Genomic DNA, 13,708 nt, shown 5'->3' on the forward strand with positions numbered 1-13,708 from the left:
TCCTACTCCTTTTCGCACATGTTAAGTAATGGATGAAATTCTTTGTATTTCTTCTGTTTTTTTGTTTATTTTGTTTTTTAATTGATGTCTTTTAACATGTACGAAATAAAATAAAATGAAATGAAATGAAATGAAAACCCGCACAGGTCAACGGGAGAACGTACAAACTCCATACAGACAGTCTTTTGTAGTGAGGATTGCACTCAGGACTCTGGGGCTGTAAGGCAGCAACTCTACTGCTGCGCCACCGTGCCGCCCTGTTGTGGAATCTTTTTCTTGTTCCCCCTGACAGTCGTATCCAGAAAACTTGGGTTTGCATTGCACTGCTCAGAACCCAGAACATCCCTTTGGGTGTGTACACACTATCAGTTTTAGTTTATCATATCATATATATACAGCCGGAAACAGGCCTTTTCGGCCCACCAAGTCCGTGCCGCCCAGCGATCCCCACACATCAACGCCATCCCACACCCACTAGGGACAATTTTTACATTTACCCAGCCAATTAACCTACATACCTGTACGTCTTTGGAGTGTGCTTTAGTTTTAGAAATACAGCATGGAAACAGGCCCTTCGGCCCACCATGTCCATGCCGACCAGCGATCACCTGTACACTAGATCTATTCTACACACGAGGGACAATTTGCAAGCTAAGCCTACAAACCTGCACATCTTTGGAATGTGAGAGGAAACCGGAAAACCCGGAGAAAATCCATGCGGTCACAGGAAGAATGTACAAGCTCCGTGTAGACAGCACTGATAGTCAAGATCGAATCCAGGTCTCTGACGCTGTACCGCTGTGCCACTGTGCTGCCATTGTGTGGCATCCTATGCTGCCACTGTGTCAGCTGGAAGAAAAAATGGCATCCAATTTCCAACAGATATAAGGTCTGACGAATGATGGATAATCGATATGTTGGTTAGTTGTTGATGTGGTTGGTTGAGGGGTAAAATGCCAGTGTGAGGAGGAAACCAACTAACCCCCCCCCCCCCACCCCACCCACAAAGAAACTGGTGGGGGAGGAATAGATTATCCTATTAATCAGGGCCAGGTTTTCACAACTGGGACATCTGCTGAAGAAGTGCAGCCTGCTGTTGTGCATAAATAATGTGAGCAGTCAGTGCGGCAGGCAATGTGCATTGGCTGCAGGTTTCAGCGGGGAGCCTGATATCATCACTGACTGGTGCCACTCTAAATCTGCCTGCACTTTTTAATGTTGAGGAAGCAAACAGCAGTTTAGCACAGCATGCAGTGCTCACTGAGTATCGTGTCCACGGGTTGTTCTCTTTGGTAAGTAAGACTGTGATTTCATTCTAAATAGTTATTTAAAGTCATCCAGCTGAGAAATAGACGGGTCCCACCAAGATACAGCACAGAACGCCACAGGAGATCCTTTTCCCCTGTGGCTATCAAACTGTACAACTCCTCCCCCTTCTGTCGTGGGGTAGACTGTCTCCCCTCCCCAATCTTTGTATATCCCAAAAATCCTGGACTTTCCACTCTTCACTTTAATTTCATGCTTCATATATCTTGTGGTGTTTTATGACTGTTGGCCGACCAATTTCCCTCCTGGGATAAATAAAATGGCGGAGTAGACTTGATGGGCCAAATGACCTAATTCTACTCCTATCACTTATGATCTGATGATCTTATGAATTTCTGAATATTACTCAAAAAAAAGTTCCATTTAATTTCTCTTTATTTTACCTGTTTAACAGAAGCAAGCAGTGCCTCCAACTTTATGTCGTCCTACCATGAAAAGGTTAATTCAGAAAATTTCTTGTGTTCAATATAATGAAACATATTACAACTGTCACATTAAATGCCTTTCCCCATTATTCTAATGAGCATGTCAACATTTATTTTCAGTTTGTTAATATTGAAAAGAGATCTTCATGAAAATGCAGTTTTTTCTATTTCCATAATAATATCACTGGTAATGATCTCCAGTGTATAGTTCCGCATTATGAATGGATCAGATTGTGCTTATGCTTTTACTGATGGTTAGAGGCCGCACAGACTGACTCTCTGAACCTTGGAGGTGCTCCCCAAGGAAGATTAGGTATTGAAATCTCTGACAAAAAGACATTTTAGTTTCGTTTAGAGATGCAGCATGGAAATGGGTTCCTTCGGCCCACCGAGTCCATGCCGACCATTGATCACCGGTTCACACTAGTTCTATGCCATCCCACTTTTGCATCCAGTCCCTAGACTAGAGGCGATTCACAGAGGCCAATTAACCTAAAACATGCACGTCTTTGGGATGTGGGAGGAAACCAGAGCACCCGGAGGAAACCCATGTGGTCACGGGGAGAACGTGCACACCCCACACACACAGCACCCGAGGTAAGGATCGAACCCAGGTCTCTGGTGTTGTGAGACAGCACCTCTACCAGTTGCGCCACTGTTCTGCCCAAAACCTATTCATATAGATTTAAATATTATTTTAGAAAAGGTCTAAAAAAACCTTAATATGAAAGAAAGTAATATGAAGTAAACTAATCCAAAGCCTTATCTCCATTTCACTTTTTCCACAGGTTAATGACTCAGTTCAGATGAACCTTGTAAACACCTTTCCTCCCCACATAAAACTGAAGACACAGCTGCACTGAAATTTGAGTTCTACTTTTCCCTGAATTCCACATTTGGCTGCAAGGATATCCAAGGGATATCATGAGCTTTCTCTGGGTGCTCTGGTTTCCTCCCACACTACAAATTCGGATAGGTTCGTAAGTTAATTGGCTTTGTTAAAAAATAGTAAATCATCCCTGGTGTGTAGGATAGTTCCAGTGTATGGGGTGATCGCTGGTCGGCGCAGATTCCATGAACCGAAGGGCCTGTTTCCATGCTATATCTCTAAAGACTAAAGTCTAAAGAAGGAGCCACATCTGCCTGCTGTTCATCAGCTCAATTCAATTCAATATCTCCTCACTATTTTGCACAATGTGTAAGATGAAATAAGTTCATTTCATTATTTGTTTCGACTGCTGGATTATGTCGGTTATATTGTTATTCCTACAGCATATCCAGGACTTTTTGTTCCAACAGGTATAATTCATCCGATGGTATTAATTTGTGCCAAATTTCCTAATCTGAAAATTGCTTTGCGCGGTTAAATTCTTCCCAGTACTTTCAGGGGAGGAACAAGAAGTTCATCTCTGATTTTTAGAATTACTGGCACTGGTTCAGATAAAAATAGCCTGCTCAACATTAACTCTGCAACAGAGCTGAAGACATTTCTGGTACATATGACTCAGCTGCTTAGGAGGTAACTTTGCTGAGTCACCCTGAGACTTCACCTGCCAGTGAAATCGTCAATGCTTCCTTTATTGTGTTCCCAGAAATTATGTTAACAAGGGAGCACCGCACCATGAGTAACACAGCATTGACCCAGGTTATCTCAGTTGTGTTTTCAAGCCAAACTTTAATAACTCCGTCTTTATTAACACTATCTCAGCCGTTGAGATTCATTTTAAGTAAATCGGAAAGAAAATCTCTCTGACTATCTCAACTATTTTCATTTAGACTGTATAATGAAACTGTGGAATAAGCAGTAAAGTTGGGGGAGATGCTGCAGCAATAATTAGGAAACCATAGGCCAGAAAGTAGTGGAAAGAGATACATTAAGCAAGAAGTAATTGCATGAAAAAAGTGGCCTTGCTGGAGGTCTACTCTGGAAACGATCAACACTTGACACAATGTTTTTCCATAAAAGATGTGCATCAGAGCATTCATGTAAATATGAAGATCCTAGTTCTTCCCAATTGCACTTCACTCAGAGAGTTATGCAAAAAAATAACTAACCGTGGGCAATGGTAGAGTTACTGCCTTAACTCGGGTCCGATCCTGACTACGGGTGCTGTCTGGACAAAATTTTGCCCCATAACCGCATGGGTTTTCTCCGAGATCGTCGGTTTCCTCCCCCAAGTCAAGTCAAGTCTATTTGTCACATACACATACACGATGTGCAGTGAAATGAAAGTGGCAATGCCTGCGGATTGTGCAAAAAAAACCCAAAAAAACACGCACACACTCCAAAGATGTACAGGTTTGTAGGTTAATTAGCTTGGTATAAATGTAAATTGTCCCTGGTGTGTGTAGGATAATACTAGTGTGCAGGGATCACACTAGGAGGTTAGGAGGAGCCAGCGCTGCCCTCGCAGCTGCGGCTTGCCTGAAGTACGTTTGTCTTTTGTGTTTTTTGTTGTTTTTGTCGTAATTGTAGTTTAGATATGATGTAGTGGTTGTGTGTTATGTGGGGGGGGTGGGAACTGTAAAAGTGTCTTTCCCGAACAGAGACCCGACCTTTGTTTTCTGTGTCGTGTCTCCGTTCCCGCTGCGGCCTACCACCGGCCATGCACCTGGAGCTGGCGGCCTCCGGCTGGAACCACCTGGGCTCTGGTTCGCAGAGCCCGCGGCCCGGACTCACCACCTGTGGCGCTGGCTGCCTTCGGATGCCGCGGGAGCGGCTGTGACTCGTCTCCGGAGGCTCCGGCGTGGGCCGCGTGGACGTCGGAAGCCCGCAGGCCCTTGGGTGGGGGCCGACATCGGGAGCTCCGGCAGCAGCAGTGACAGCGACAGCGTCTTCGCCCGCCCCGAATTGCGGGGCTTGGGTCGGCCCTCCGTGGACCTTTCACCGTCCGGCGCGGACTGAAATAGGCCGCGGGATTTTCTCTGCCCGGCGTGGTGCTTCAATGTCAGTAGCCCCGACCGCCCCGATGTGGGAACTCCAACAGCCTGACCGCGGGAGAAGACGGCAGGGGAAAAGAAAAAGACATTCTGGCCTTCCATCACAGTGAGGAGGTGACTGGAGGAGACTCACTGTGATGGATGTTTCTTTTGTTTGGTGTTGGTTTATGAATGTATGTGTTATTGCATATTTTTATTGCTTATTTTTATTGGTCTTATTGTTGAACCGCGGGTAATTTTTCATTTCACTGCACATTTATGTGTATGTGACAAATAAATTGACTATTGACATGTTTGGTGCAGACACGATTGGGCAAAAGGGCCTGTTTCCACACTGTATCTCTAAACTAACCTAATCTAAACAATCCCCTGCCTTGACGAGATCTCTGCAAGCAGTGACCCTCAAGGATGAAAGGATTGGAGATCAAATCATCAGTGTCAGCATCTGAGGAAAGAATTGTTGTGTTCTGGACTCTGATCCTGCCAAAGAACTATTCAACACATTCTAACCATCTCATGAAAAACATGCGAGTTATTGGGCATGTAAAAGGTGAATAGCCACAGTCTTTTTCCTAGGGTAGGGGAATCAAAAACTAGGGGGCATAGATTTATGTAAGTGGTAGAGGTGGGTACAATTATGAAATTTTTGAAGACATTTGGAAAGGTCAGGGATTCATGAATTTGACTATCAACAGGATGGCAATGGAGAGAGTCAACGGCTTCAAGTTTCTGGGCGTACATATCTCTGAAGACCTGTCCTGACTCTAGCATATTGAAGCACTCAGAAAGAAAGTTCAACACCTTTACTTCTTCAGAAGATTGAGGAGATTTGGCATGTCACCGAATACTTTATCCAAGTAAAACATGTATGTGGTAGAAAGCATACTGACTGCTTCACAGCTTGGTTCAGTAACTCAAATGGCAAAGTACGAAGGAGGAATTGGAGTGTCTATTGTAGCAAACACCCGTGGAGTGCATGGAAGGGGAAGAATGGGGTAGTGTGTCAAAAACGTGTTGAAGAGATTGGCATTGTGCTGGGGGAGAGGTAGCACAAAGATTCACAGCAGCGCTTAAAATAGGTTATTGTAGAGATAGAGTTAGGTGTTATAGTGATTTGTTAATGAGGACAGTAAGTTTGAATTCATCAAATTGAATCACTGCAGATCTATTGTGGCTATCAATATATATATAATTTTTTTATATACATAAAGGTATTACAGTGCATCCTATTTGTGTTTGTCATGTAATATATAGATCAGTTTACTAACTTAGGTTCATGCTTTTACTTGCTGGAGTGCTTTTGAATCTGTCTTCCTTAGAAACAGGTACATGTGTCAGCTTACACTGGTTACTACAAGTACAAGTGAGAAAGGTCTTGTGTTATGATCTCTGGATCACACTGTCATTTTGCTTTATGTTGAATAATGAAGCCATTCTGCCCGATCCTGGGGAATTTGAGGTCCACGCTCAAGTATGAACTGGAGGCAGTACATCAGGGAGTGTTTAGCACAGAATCCAAACATTTATGACACTAATACATTATTCAAAACTTGAGGCAGAGATATCAGTAAAATGTGTTCTTATTGAAACAAAACACATTTCATCCTCTCCATTTCCCATTTATAAGAACACAAGTTACTCTGAGCAATGAAGCTGCCTCACGAGGGAAGGTTGTGATTTAATATTGTTGACAGGTAGGTGCCAGATGTACAATCTGCATCAATTTCATTACTCCAAGTGCCAAAAGGGAAAGAAAATATATTTTTGGAAAGATTAAAATAAAACGAGTAATTACAATCATCAGGGGGCTAGAGGTACAGTAGTGAACAAGCTGTCCTTTCGTCTCGAGCACTGGCATTTACATTTATCTCAGCTCTTGAGATGACAGTATATTTTTCCTGCAGGCTTTCAGAATTCTACACAAAATTAGTTTGGGCAGCATCATCAGAACTGTCCATGGCTGGAGGGGAAAGTGTAAAGACTCAGCAATGCTGCACTTTTCAGATCAGCCAATTTTGGTTCTAGTGGCTGGTTTATACAAAAGGACACAAAGTGCTGGAGTAACTCAACGGGTCAGGCAGCATCTCTGGTGGCAGAGCCAAAGCGTCACCTACCCATGTTCTCTAGAGCGTGGGAGTTGAACTGACAATCTTCTGATTCAAGATAGACACAAAATGCTGGAGTAACTCAGCGGGTCAGACAGCATCTCTGGAGAAAAGGAATAGGTGACGTTTCGGGGTGAGGCCCTTCTTCTGATTCAGCATAAAGAAGATACCAATGGAGCCAGAACTGATGGAGGTACACTAAAAATATCAGGGTCAAGGAAAGAGCGTTCATGTCGTGACCCTGTTTCCACTAATCTTTCCACCACTACGCACAAGAAGCGCAAGATGCCCATTGTATCCCGATGCCCGAGATGCTCTGGCTGAACAATTTCTAATCTTGAGATGTGGACTCGATAAGAAGACTAAAAATATATTAGTAAATTTATGAAGACAGATTTAAATGTATTTGAATGGCTCAAAACATTTGACTTTTTTCTTCGCAGTAGGTTGCACCAATCTTGGTTTGCCAGAACGGTGCGGCAGCAGAGCCATGAGCTGTAACACTGCCCAGTCCCAAATGTTACTTGCACATATCTATCCATGGTCATACCATGTGTAAGTCTTGCTGCTTACGGGATCGGTCTGCTTTATTGGCTGAAGTGTTCCGTATGGAGATGAACACTGTGTGATTATCAGTAAATATCCACACTTCTGACCTTTATGATGGAAGAGAGGTCATTGATGAAGACTTGACTTTCATTGCACTAAGGACACTGCACTGAAGAAGATCCTGGGGGTGGGATGGTTGACCTCCAATAACCGCAACCATCTTCCTTTGTATGAGGAATGACTCCAGCTACTGGAGTGCTTTCCCCTTGATGCCTATTCACCACTTTTACCACAGCACTTTTAAATGCTGCTTTGTTGTCACCTTGTTTCTGGAATCTATTTATTTGAACCGAGGCTGAGTTGGAGTGTGGAATTCAGTGAACCTGGAGAAAGCCAAAGTGAACACCAGTGAGTGGGTAAATGCCACTGGATAGCATTGTCGACGAGGTTTATTTTCGCCTTTCTGTTAACGGTGATTGCTTGGTGATCGGTGGATTGAATGCGTTCTGCTTTTTGAGAACTGACCACTTTTTTTTTCTAAAATATTGTTATGTGACAATAGTTTTCACCTTGGATGATGCTATTTCAATGATTGACATTCAGTAGAAGCTCAGTGAACCGGAGCTGGAGTAGATTATACTGACCTAAATAATTCACAATAGCTCGAACATACTCTCTACATTGATGTGTATTTAATAGCCCTTTTTTTGACCAAATACAAAACAACTGACAGCATCTTCAAAGATTTTAGATCAAAGAAACCACGGAAGTCATATATCTTTATTGACGAACCCACAATCATGAGCACAACTGCTGTTTAAATCCATGTGTAACACAGCAAACTCGACTCACTTTTTGTCAAATGTGAGCACCAATTATACTTGACATGGAGATGGAATTTGACCTGTGTAGTTCAAAAGAACAGTCGCCCATGTCACTGTAAATGAGTTTGACCATTAACCTGGTGACAGGAAAACCTTTGAGACTAATAATCAACAAAGTGAAAAACCACAAAAAAATGGAAATGATTATCTCTTGCAATTAATAAAGTAAATGCTGAGCTAAAGGGCAATTGCTCTGGGGGACTTGGAGAGATAGTACTGTTCAAAAGGCGATGTCTTTCCAACAAATCATTGCATTCTTAAATTAGCTGTTCTCCAATTTTAAATATTTATCTGTGGAAAACATCGAGCTCATAAAATTGAAGAACATGCAAATTCAAATGTCTTCTTTTACGACATTTAAGCATAATTTTGAAATGTATTGTTGATTGTATTTTTATTCCAGCCTCTCAGATGTACCAAATGGGTTGCAGATTTGAATGACCTCCACGTGTAGAAATACACAACATTGTGGTTTAAATACTGAATATGAATAAGGGATCTTTGTATTAAACTTTATCTGAACATGCTCCAAAAATTGGCAGCCATTAGCCAGGCTGCCAAAGGGCTGGCTAAAGGGCAGCCTCAGCATAAACATAATTGAGAATGGATCAGTTTAGTTCAATGTCTTCAGATGAGATGGCAGGACTAGTTAACCTGGAAATAAAAAGTTGATAATCTGCAGTCTGCAGGAGGGCAGATGCTGTGCTATCATGATCTGGTGACAAAATCCTCCCTTTGTTACACATTCCATAGATAAATCAAGTTGGGATTCACTTCCATGTGTAAGCCAAGAGTGACATCTCTTTGTCCACTGCAGTGCTAAGATGAACTGCATTCCAATCACAAAGTGCACTGATCCTCTTACAGACCCTGACTTAGTGCACGGTAAAAAAGAACACAAAGTGCTAGAGTAACTCAACAGGTCAGGCAGCATCTCTAGAGAACAGGGATAAGTAACGTTTTGGGTGGGGAAATATCACCTATCCACGTTCTCCTGAGAAGCTGCCTGGCCCGCTGAGTTACTCCAGCACACTGTGTCCTTTTGTGAAAACCAGTGTCTGCGGTTCCTTATTTCTACTCAATGAGGAGCATTTTCGTTCTGATAAACTAGTTGCTATAATTAAGTGCACAAAAAAACACCCATCAATTTACCTCCCTTTAATGAAGGACTGCCAAGTGACCAATTATCTACTAAGGTAAAAAATTAGGCAATCCATGTGAAACAAAGAGTGTAGGCAATCCATGTGAAACAGAAGACTGTAAGATTCTGGTTTACACCGAAGATAGACACAAAATGCTGGAGTAAATCAACAGGTCAGGCAGCATCTCTGGAGAAAAGGAATAGGTGACGTTTCGGGTTGAGACCCTTCTTCAAACCGAATGATAGGGGGGGGTGGTGGGGGGGGGGTGAACTGCAGGCCAGAAAACCCCCAACCCCACCACCACTCCCACCTCAGCCCCCCCCCCCCCCAACCCCCCCCTTCCCCCCCCCCCCCCCCCGGGGCTCCATCAGTGACTCCACCAAACCACCACTCCTCCACTGCACATCAGCAGGCAGGGGCCATTCACTCATCCGAGCTCCAGGCTCAGTTCCTGGCCCCTTAAAACTTAAAACATAACTTAAAACTTAAAACAACGAAACAGGTTTTAAAATCCCAGTTTTTGCTGTTCAGTGACTTTAGGTGGGTAGCAGCTCCAAGTATCCAGACCAGAGAACTGAAATTAGATTGAATTCTGTTTCAATTCTTATCCAATATTCAATGCACATGGCATTTAAAATGCAGGATGAAGTTGTACACCCCAGGGAATTATATGTTGGCAACATCTGTTTAGATGCATGAGCAAAGACCACATAACTATACTGCACTGTAACAGGTGTTTGGATGCTATAGATGCTGATTTGTTTCCTATTTGATGTCCAGTACATGCATAAGTATTTGTAAAATAAGTGGCAGTTTCTGTTGCACTGGGAAGGTTGTTAAGATATACAATACAGAAATATGTGGAGATGCAGCATAGACAGATCAATCAATGTGCAATGTTGCCAAGTTGGAGTTCAATAATGCAACCGTGTTAACCTTGCACAGCTAATCATTTGTTTAGTAGCAGGAACTGCTTTCAACCAGCACCATTGGAAATTTTATTGGTATTATTGCATTATTGTTTTGTTTTGTGTGTACGTATGTGTATGTGTATGTGTATATATATATATATATATTTACACTGATAAGCCAAAACATTATGACCTGATGAGCCAAAACATTATGACCACCTGCCTAATATGCTGTTGGTCCTCCGTGTGCAGCCCCATACGTAGCAGGGTGCGATGCATTGTGTATTGTGACACATTCCTCCCGTGACCCCATTAAAAGTTTCTGTGACTTGTGCCACAGAAGACCATCTGTCGGTTCGGACCAGACGGGATTGCCTTCGTTACCCTCGCACATCAATGAGCCTTGGGCGCCCAACTCCCTGTCGCTGGTTTGTGGTTTGTCTCTCCTCGGACCACTGTCGGTACTCACCACTGCTGACCGGGAGCTCCCCACAAGCTTTGCTGTTTCAGAGATGCTCCGACCCAGTCGTCTGGCCATAACAAAAGTAAAACTGCAGCAATCTAAAATAAAAACAGAAAGCACTGAAAATACTCAGCAGGTCAGGCCACATCTAAGGAAAGAGAAAGAGTCAATGTTTGGAAGATAGACACAACAAGCTGGAGTAACTAAGCACGTCAGACAGCATCTCTGAAGAGAAGGAATAGGTGACGCTTCGGGTACGAACCCTTCTTCAGACTGTTTGGAATCATGGTCGGCACAGATATGTAAGCTGAAGGACCTGTTCCTGAGCTCTGCAGCTCTATCTTCTTTGTTCTAAATGATACCAATACACCAGCAGGCACTGAGTAGTGGGATCTCTCTTTAAGATAAACTATTTACTAAATGAAAGCTTACAACATATTAGAACTCAATCTGTATCAAATCTCGCTCGTCATCAGCAAAAGTAACAGAAGAATCAAATGGAGTGAATTTTCATATTTCGGCCAAACTAATTTTTAGGACATTGTCATATCAGCATGTAATGGGAAGCAAAAGGCCCATTCCTCTCTCTCTTTCTCTCTTTCTCTCTTTCTCTCTTTCTCTCTTTCTCTCCCTCACCCTCCCCCTCCCCCTCCCTCTCCCCCCTTCCCCTCTCTCTCTCTCTCTCTCTCTCTCTCTCTCTCTCTCTCTCTCTCTCTCTCTCTCTCTCTCTCTCTCTCTCTCTCTCTCCTGTCAACATCATAATAAAAGCTGATCATTGAAGAGGCCAATAGGTCACAGCCCCAGACCATAGGCCTGAGATTATTTATAACCAGAACAAGTGATTTGTGATCACTCAGAATCCCTCAGAAACAATAATTTTCAACACCTTTTGACATTTTTATGCTCTAAGCAGCAAATTACTCTGCATGCAGCAAGTTCAGAAATTTGTGGGATTTATCACAGGATGTTGTTCTGCATCAAATCACTTGTCTTATTTATAACCTGTGAGCCAAAGTATAGAGTTGTGTGAAAAGTGAATTAGGTGTTGGACCATTGGACACTAATAATGATTTCACATTGATAGCTGTATTAAGCGGAACCACAAAACCAACAGTGTAATGTCAGCCTGCCACCTCTTGTTGCCTAAGGAGCTACAGAAATGCGTATGCACCACTAAAATATTTATACCTAGATATGTTCTTCTTCCACTTCTCCACTTGATGACACAAGCCTTTGAATCACCCACGTCACAAAAGCAAATGGGCATTTAACCTCTTTATAGCCATATTCTTAAGGACTGCCGTTTCTAATTCAATGCAGGTTGTTATATTTTTAATAACAGTAATCAGAACCAGATGGAACTGTTGGAGAGCAGCCACCAATTATTTATTTAGGCAAAGATGCTGACAATGTATTTTCCTGAACTCGGACCTGCTGTTGTTCACCAGCTTTGAATTTTGGGAGGGCTGTGCCGTAGCTATATTGCTTTTATTTTCATGTCTCACATCCCCTATTGAACGAGTCACAAAATAGTATTTGAGAGCACACTGCAGCTGCTTAGCCTGCTGGAAAGATTACATTTGTGTTAGTTGGCGATGAGTAAAACAGTGCAAAGTGTCCAAAAACAGCAGGTTTATAATTGCAGTGAAAAAACCTAGACGATGAAATAATTTGTGTTGCGATACTGCACTGTACTGATAGGTCACCTTAATCCCAAATGTCCTGGCAGTTCTCCCCTGTTTTGGCCCCACGTTCGGCCATCTTTCACTTAAACTCCAGTGGTTATTTTAGGATATAATTAAACCATTTAAAATTAGGTGCTAAATGGGAAATTGTTATGTGCTATTATTATATGTTTTCTTCGAACCAAATTACAAATGTTAAGACATGATTAAAAATTGCAAAAGGACACAAGGTGCTGGAGTAACTCAGTGGGTCAGGCAGCATCTCTGGAGAACATGGATAGGAGATGTTTTGGGTCGAGACCCTTTTTCAGAATGAAGGGGAGGAGGGAGGGGGGGGGGGGGGGAAAGATAGCTGGAAAAGGGGAGAGGCAGGAAAAAGTGTGGTAGGTAATAGGTCAATATAGGAGGGAGGGGGTTTTGATAGGCAGGTTGTTGGAACAAAGGCCAGTGATAAGAAAAGAAGGTGTGAGACAGGTTAAAGGAGTTGCAGACTGTGAAGCCAAAGGGAGGAATGCAGTAGGAGGTGGGAGGGTGTAGGGGAGAAATGGGTGGGAGTGCAGGTGGGGGACAAGGGAGAGAAGGGATGGGGGGGAGAGGGGTGGGGGAAAAATGGGGAGAAGATGGGGAGCACGATTGATTAAATAAAGTAGGAGGATTTAATATTCATACTATTGAACTGTAAGCTACCCAAGCGGAATATGAGGTGCTGTTCCTCCTGTGGCCTCTCTCTGGCAATGGAGGAGGCCCAGGATAGAAAGATCAATATGGGAATAGGAAGGGGAGTTAAAATGGTTATCAACTGAGAGATCCAGTGGGCCTTAGCGGACCAAGTGCAAGTGTTCGCCGAAACGCTCCCCGAGTCTACGCTTGGTCCATTATTAACTCCATTGATTTCCTTCTCACAGAATACTCACAGTTATTTTGATTTGCCTTTATTTCGACTAGTTCTCACTCAATTACTACTATTAAGGGCAGACTTCATCTTAAGCAAATATTCCTCTGCATATACGCAAGGACAAATGCAAAGTTTATGTATCCTGTCAGTTTGCTGTACATTTCGCGCACTGGGTGTTCTTGTTCCAGTCCATAATTCTGGAATTAGACAGGCTGTCTTTATTCTTACTCACTGACTTCTCTGCACAACAGCATTTATCTCTTTCACTGACCACAGATGATTAATGACATTTATCTGAATACGGAAGATATATATGACATCTTTTATTCATCCAAGCATGCAGACATTCCAGTGGTTTTGCATATGTTCATAAATTTGATTAT

This window comes from Rhinoraja longicauda, chromosome 23 (assembly GCF_053455715.1).
Source record: "Rhinoraja longicauda isolate Sanriku21f chromosome 23, sRhiLon1.1, whole genome shotgun sequence".
Lineage (NCBI taxonomy): Eukaryota > Metazoa > Chordata > Chondrichthyes > Rajiformes > Arhynchobatidae > Rhinoraja > Rhinoraja longicauda.